Below are 7,752 nucleotides of genomic sequence, written 5' to 3'. Positions count from 1 at the left end.
GGCGGTAACATCATTATCCAATTAGAAATAAATCCGTATATCGGCACTATAACAGTAAATGGAAATATTTACTTCTACTGAAACAATAGTGAGAGTTTTCTTTAATCACTGTAGAATCTACAGATGCAAAAATTTTCCCTTGTCAGTTAAAAAATATGATTTCAGTCCAACGTAAAATCCTTGGACATCGTGTAGAGTTGAAAGAAGTATGAAGTACGTCTGTAAATTAAATATTTATCATAAATATATATTTTTTTAATAGATTTCTAACAAAAGTTAAAGCTGTGAACAAGTTGAAAACTTTTCTACATGATTTGGTCGTTTTTAGTTAAAAAGAAGGTAAACTTGGAGTGAGTACTTAACTTACATGAAAGTACAACAAACTGTACAGGAGGAATTAGTAAAATATAGTTCGGTATATGGTTGCAAGGTACAGTACGGTCTGGTACAGTATAATGTTGTACAATACAGAACAGTAGGTACGGTAAAATATGGTCGGTTAAGTACGGTACAGTGTGGTCGGTTAAGTACGGTACAGCACAGTCCATTAAGTATGGTACAGTACAGTAGGTTAAGTACGGTACAGTACAGTCGGTTAGTACGGTACAGTACAGTTAGTTAGTGCGGTACAGTACAGTTGGTTAGAACGATACAGTACAGTCGGTTATTACGGTACAGTAGAGTCAGTTGGTACGGTACAGTACAGTTGGTTAGTACGGTACAGTACAGTCGGTTAAGTGTTGTATCTATACTGACGTATATCTACGGGATAGAGTATGTTGACTATGGTAAGGAGTGTTTTCAATCAATGATCTTTCTCTGAGCATCTTCTTGAAATGTTTTCGTTGATTTCTCCAACTGCAGTACACATGCAAGGACAACAACCTTGTAAACAAAATAATGTAAATAAACTGCAGTACACATGAAAGGACAACAACTTTGTAAACAAAATAATGTGAACTAACTGCAGTACACATGCAAGGACAACAACCTTGTAAACAAAATAATGTGAATAAACTGCAGAACACATGCCAGGAAAAACAACCTTGAGACAAAAAATGTAAAATAGCTGCAGTACACATGCAGAGACAACAACCTTGTAAAACAAAATAATGTGAATAAACAGCAGTACACATGCAAGGACAACAACCTTGTAAACAAAATAATGTAAATAAACAGCAGTACACATGCAAAGACACCAACCTTGTAAACAAAATAATGTAAATAAACTGCAGTACACCTGCAAGGACAACAACCTTGTAAACAAAATAATGTAAATAAACTGCAGTACACATGCAAGGATAACAACTTTGTTAACAAAATAATGTAAATAAACTGCAGTACACATGCAAGGACAACAACCTTATAAACAAAATAATGTAAATAAACAGCATGACACATCCAAGGACAACAACCTTTTAAACAAAATAATGTGAATAAACTGCAGTACACATGCAGGGACAACAACCTTGTAAACAAAATAATGTAAATAAACTGCAAGGACAACAACCTTGTAAACAAAATAATGTAAATAAACTGCAGTACACATGCAAGGACAACAACCTTATAAACAAAAAAATGTAAACTAACTGCAGTACACATACAGGGACAACAACTTTTTAAACAAAATAATTTAAACAAATTTGAATTGGAAGTTGAAATAGGAGTAGAAAAAAAATTGTAAAAATAAACATCTTTCATCCTTAAAATATAGCGTAACGTAACATGAAATTTATTCAAATACGTCCGTTCACTATCTTATGGACGATTTGGAATATTTTTAATTGAAATATTTTTCTAATGAAATATTTTGTGTACAAAACACCCAGTAGGCGGTGAACTGATTTCTGAAAACTCATAATCATCCACTAATCAAGAGATAAGAATGCTTAGAAGAAATAAGTTTGAGATTTAATAAATATATGATATAACAAAACAGTAATGTAAACAATAGTAAAGATTTGGGCAGGAGGGTTAGGTCTAGACAATCACGATAAAATAACAGTTATTTATATATGAACGTCATTATGTAAATTGAACTTAATCCACTAAAAACTATTTTTTTATATTTTCTCCATTTTGCTGTATCATGCTCCTATTCCAAAGTTACATTTGTTTTTTCTCAAATTTTCTCCAAATTTATTCACTTTTATGCAAATCAGATTTTACTTTCAATTTTTGAACAGATTGTTTTCCATGATAAAATCTTTTTGCAATAAAAGAATAATCTATTTGAGTGCTTTCAGCTGATAAAAACAAATTGAGAATATTTAAAAATTCAAAATAAAAACTGAATTTATCTTTAACGTGTTGTAAAATTTTAAATTCTTTTTCTAAATTGTAATGCATGATTATTATTGCTTCTATGATTATTATTTTTATTATTAAACCCATTATCATCATTATTATTATTATTGTTAAATATTATCAATATTATTGCTATTATTATCACTAATTGTCATTTTTACTTTTCTTGTTAACTTTAATACAGGGTGTCCCAAAAAACATGGGAATTCAGTGACGAATTCGATATCGTCTTTGTTATGAATTAGCATTGTAATACCTAATTTTAAAAGCCATTATATTATGTCTGTAGAGTTTGTTTTATGAAAAGGGTAAAAGACTGTAAAGATGTGTCTATAATGTCTGCGCAAGATAAACAGTGATTACGTACAAGTTTACTCTGTGTGTATACTGCAATTTTCTTGCTTTACGAAGTACAGCCGTATGCAGTCAAAACATTAACAAACAAAATGTGAACATAGCAGACGAAACTCGACTTACAGATTACAGCTTTCTCAGTAGGCATCACTATACTAAATCAAAGAATTATTTAAAAAGACGATATCGAATTCGTCACTGAATTCCCATGTTTATTGGGACACACTGTACCATAATTATTGAAAAATTATTATCATATTATCATTATTATCATTAATATAAATAATTATAGATATTACCAAGTAGGGTAGATGATAAACACAGTGAGTAGACCCAGCCCAACACAAATCCAAACTCCACTTTTACAAAAAAAAAATATAAAAAATAAAGAAACTAAATAATTCCGTCTAATTAAACTATTATTTTCTATTTCCAAATATCTCATCAATCTGATCTATCTGATCTATCAGGAAAAATAGTTTGAAATATGAAAAATCAACGACATTGTGTTGCAAAAATATAAAGGTTAGAAAAGTGAAATTTGTTGCAAATGTATAGTTTCTTTGTAACATTATTGAATAAGAAAAATAACTGTATAACATTTATTCTGTTACCTGTAACATTTACGTTATCTGCGTTTGTGTTTCCGATTAAATCAAAATATAAAAAATCTTACCAAAAGAAGATTAAATTTATAAATTTGAAAAAGGTGGGTTTTTTCAGGTTAATACCTTGGTTGTAGGTAGTAGGAGAGAAATACAGGTTAATACCTTGGTTGCAGATAGTAGAAGAGAAATACAGGTTAATACCTTGGTTGTAGGTATTAGAAGAGAAAGACAGGTTAATACCTTTGTTGTAGTTAGTAGAAGAGAAATACAGGTTAATACCTTGGTTGTAGATAGTAGGAGAGAAATACAGGTTAATACCTTGGTTCTAGATAGTAGGAGAGAAATACAGTAATACCTTGGTTGTAGGTAGTAGGAGAGAAATACAGGTTAATACCTTGGTTGTAGATAGTAGGAGAGAAATACAGGTTAATACCTTGGTTGTAGATAGAAGGAGAGAAATACAGGTTAATACCTTGGTTGTAAGATGTAGGAGAGAAATACAGGTTAATACCTTGGTTGTAGATAGTAGGAGAGAAATACAGGTTAATACCTTGGTCGTAAATGGAAGGAGAGAAATACAGGTTAATACCTTGGTTGTAAGATGTAGGAGAGAAATACAGGTTAATACATTGGTTGTAGGTAGTAGGAGAGAAATACAGGTTAATACCTTGGTTCTAGATAGTTGTAGGTAGTAGGAGAGAAATACAGGTTAATACCTTGGTTGTAGGTAGTAGGAGAGAAATACAGGTTAATACCTTGGTTGTAGATAGTAGGAAAGGAATACAGGTTAATACCTTGGTTGTAGATAGTAAGAGAGAAATACAGGTTAATACCTTGGTTGTAGATAGTAGGAGAGAAATACAGGTCAATACCTTGGTTGTAGGTAGTAGGAGAGAAATACAGATTAATACCTTGGTTGTAGATAGTAGAAGAGAAATACAGGTAAATACCTTGGTTTTAGATAGTAGGAGAGAAATACAGGTTCATACCTTGGTTGTAGGTAGTAGGAGAGAAATACAGGTTAATACCTTGGTTGTAGATAGTAGGAGAGAAATACCTTGGTTGTAGATAGTAGGAGAGAAATACCTTGGTTGTAGATAGTAGGAGAGAAAAACCTTAGTTGTAGATAGTAGGAGAGAAATACCTTGGTTGTAGATAGTAGGAGAGAAATACCTTGGTTGTAGATAGTAGGAGAGAAATACCTTGGTTGTAGATAGTAGGAGAGAAATACCTTGGTTGTAGATAGTAGGAGAGAAATACCTTGGTTGTAGGTAGTAGGAGAGAAATACAATACCTTGGTTGTAGATAGTAGGAGAGAAATACAGTGCTCAGAAGATTCCCTTAATTAAGTCTTTGCCACAAACTCTGATTTTCTAACCCCTATATCTTTTCAACCCAATGTCATGGACCATAGATATTTGAAACTATGAATTCCTTCAGTTTGAAATATCAAAGTTTAAAAAGTAAAGATAGGGATTAGAAAATTTGAGTTTGTGCAAAGAAAATTAATCAAAGCAAAGCAAGTACTTAGTGATTTGGCAAAGAAAGTAACAAATTTCAGTCGTCTTTAAAGGGAGTGTTCGCGAAAAATGAAAAAGGGTATAGGCTTAATGCGATAAAAAGGCGCTTTTGATCGCTACTAATCTTACTTCTATCTGCTGCGTCTATAAGGAGAAAAGTGTTAAAACCGACTTATACCGAAGAACGTAGTGTCCATACAAATTCAGAAAGATGCAACATTCAACTCGGATCGTAAAAAAATCAATTTAATTCCAAACAAATCATTCAAATAATACAAACAATAGTCATCGATTATTTTTCGACGCATTCGTAAATAGTTAACGTTTCATAATATTTTGTATTTTTCATGATCTGAGAGTTACTTTTGAAAACATTTATTCCTGTTTCGAGGATTTTTGATAATTAGCCTTATAGGGCGCTTCGCGCCCATCTTCTAAATTAATTGTGAACATGTTCTCTTTGTGTACATCGTAAAACAAAACAAAAATAATTCGCGGATTTTCACAAAAGATTTCGTGGTTTTTTTTTAAATTTTCAAAAATAGATATACGAATGCGAACATTCCCTTTAAAGTCACATCTTTCATGCGCATCATTCATTTTTGCTCATTTTTCTAGAGGACTTAATTAAATTGAGAAACATTGTCAAGTAAAATTCTAGAACTTGGTTTCAAAAATCAAATTAATTAAAAATTAATTATTTGGATTCAAGGTTTTGGCTTAATCATGTTTTGAACTATTCTTCTTTGAATTATTATATCAATGAGAAATTAAATTCTAAAATCGAGAATCAAAAGATTTGACTGGCTTTTGAAATAAGTTTAGAAAAATTAAAATTAATTTTATTATTTTAAAAATGTCATTAACATAAAGCATATAAGAAATGTAAAATTGTAATGTAGAATTTTTTACATTTTGACAATTTCTTAAAACTCACCAATTAAAATAGTCCCCCAAATAAGCAACCAAGGTAGCATTAGAAACCTAAATTTGTTTTTGATTTGATCGTTATGAGGCCGAATTTAAAGAATTTGAGTTGCGGCTTAAATTTAAGTCGCGGCTCAAATATGATTGGTTCCACTTAAAATGGTATTCAAAATTTCAAGATTTAAGCCGGCGCTCAATTGAAACCGGTTTTTGGCGGATTTAATACGCGGCTCAAATTCATTAAATTGGGACTCTGATAACTCTTGACACATTTCGTATTTCAACGATCTTCAAAGCTGACTAGTAACTTCAAATACATGTTTATAGCCAAACTTTTCCAGGCCAGCTCATCCGCAAAATAAATATTACTTTGTCTTTAAATGTTGTGGTGTAAAGAGAAGTTAAAAAAATATAAAAAAATAAATCGGAAAAATGTAAAATTAACGTAAAAATGTTGACAAATAATCGCATTCATCATATATATTGCTTACACAGTCTTATAAAAGTACAACCATTTTTTAAAGACATTGGAAAAGTAAATTTTAGATCTAAAGTTTTTTTTATTAATTTTAAATTGTTTACCATCGTTTAGTAAACACTCCAACAATATGGAATATAGTGGTTGGAATTATATATATATTCAGTTAAAGGGATAGTTCACTAAAAAGTGTTGACCTAAGTTGTCTCATTTCTCTGAATAACTCTGGTTTGAAAAGCATTGGATAAACCGCCTGTTGGACACTCTTCTCGTCAGATTGATGGTAGAAAACTTAAAAATAACTCTTTTAAAGGGACTGTACGCGTAATTTCAAGTGACCTTCAATGCAAAGATGGCAATGTCTTATTCACAACGGTATCCTCGGAACATTTATTTAATCAATAATGTTGAAGATATTGTCGGTTTTCTCGCTTGAAAATTATAAAAATTGATAAACAATTCATACATGATCAAACAAAGCTTTTAAGGGTAGCCTAGTGAATCGGTCATTGCTATTTTTGCATGACGGGTCACTTGAAATTACGCTTACAGTCCTTTTAAATCTTTTTTATGATAACAACATTTTTATGATAAAAGCAATACATATCCCTGACCTGCTGTAAATAACAGGAAAACAATCTCCAACGTGAAAAATATGGCCAACAAAACTGTTGAAATATTCATGGTCTAACAAAATTAAAATTAAATTACAGATGTTTTTTGACAAAAAAACATTATGGTATTTACACAATTTATGTTTTCTCACTCTAATTGAAACATAACGAAATTCGTGCGAAATTACTTTTACAACTTTGTGACCTCGTAGCAAGTCTAGTTTTGATTTTATGCCCAAGCATGAATCAATACTTTGGTTATCAGATTAGAAATTAAATTTTTTTTCTTTTCAGGAACTTTTCCGAATTTGGAGACATGATTGAAAAAATGCAAAATAGTTTTAATAAAAATGTATGAATACAATGACATATTTTGTGTCATCAAATGATGATGGGGGGGGGGGACATTTTGGTATTTTTAAAGGGACAGACCGACTATGTAAGGTAGTTGACCTGAGTATGTAGTGTTGTGGACAAAATCTTTAGGATTCATTTGAGACATATCAAACTTTTTAAAGATCTGTAAATCCTGAAATTAAATGAATCCTAAAGAATTTGTCTACAACACTGCATACTCAGTTTAACTACATTACATAGCCGGTCTGTCCCTTTAAATATTATCTAATAAACCAGAGATTCCTAGTGTTGAGGATTTTCCGGAACTTGTTCTTCCTTCAAGGGACATACTTCCTGGAAATATCCTTTAATTTGTTCTAGATACTATTTTCTCTTCAGATATATTCAGATATACTTTTAGAACTTTTTTCTCTTCAGATATATTCAGATATATTTTTAGAACTATTTTCTCTACAGATATATTCAGATATATTTTTAGAACTATTTTCTCTTAAGATATATTCCGGTTTTATATACTTTACTACCACTTCCTATATCCAGTGCTATCTTGTTCTGTCCTTTCCTATCTTGTGTTATCTTGTACTGTC

The 7,752-nt window shown here is 31.0% G+C and overlaps 1 long non-coding RNA gene across 1 annotated transcript; it reads right to left on the bottom strand.

Annotated features, from left to right (window-relative positions):
- Positions 1-226: 226 nt before the first annotated feature.
- On the bottom strand, positions 227-6,347 carry LOC111701908 (uncharacterized). The gene is made up of 5 exons (XR_002765293.1): positions 6,299-6,347; positions 5,727-5,773; positions 4,564-4,609; positions 2,961-3,020; positions 227-885 (listed from the first exon to the last, which is right to left on the bottom strand). It is a non-coding gene; the product is annotated as an uncharacterized LOC111701908 (long non-coding RNA).
- Between the last annotated feature and the right edge of the window lie 1,405 nt (positions 6,348-7,752).

Source organism: Eurytemora carolleeae, unplaced genomic scaffold (assembly GCF_000591075.1).
Source record: "Eurytemora carolleeae unplaced genomic scaffold, Eaff_2.0 scaffold397, whole genome shotgun sequence".
Classification (NCBI taxonomy): Eukaryota; Metazoa; Arthropoda; class Copepoda; order Calanoida; family Temoridae; genus Eurytemora; species Eurytemora carolleeae.
The sequence above is the reverse complement of the archived record's forward strand: the minus strand, read 5'-3'. Positions and strand labels throughout refer to the sequence as shown.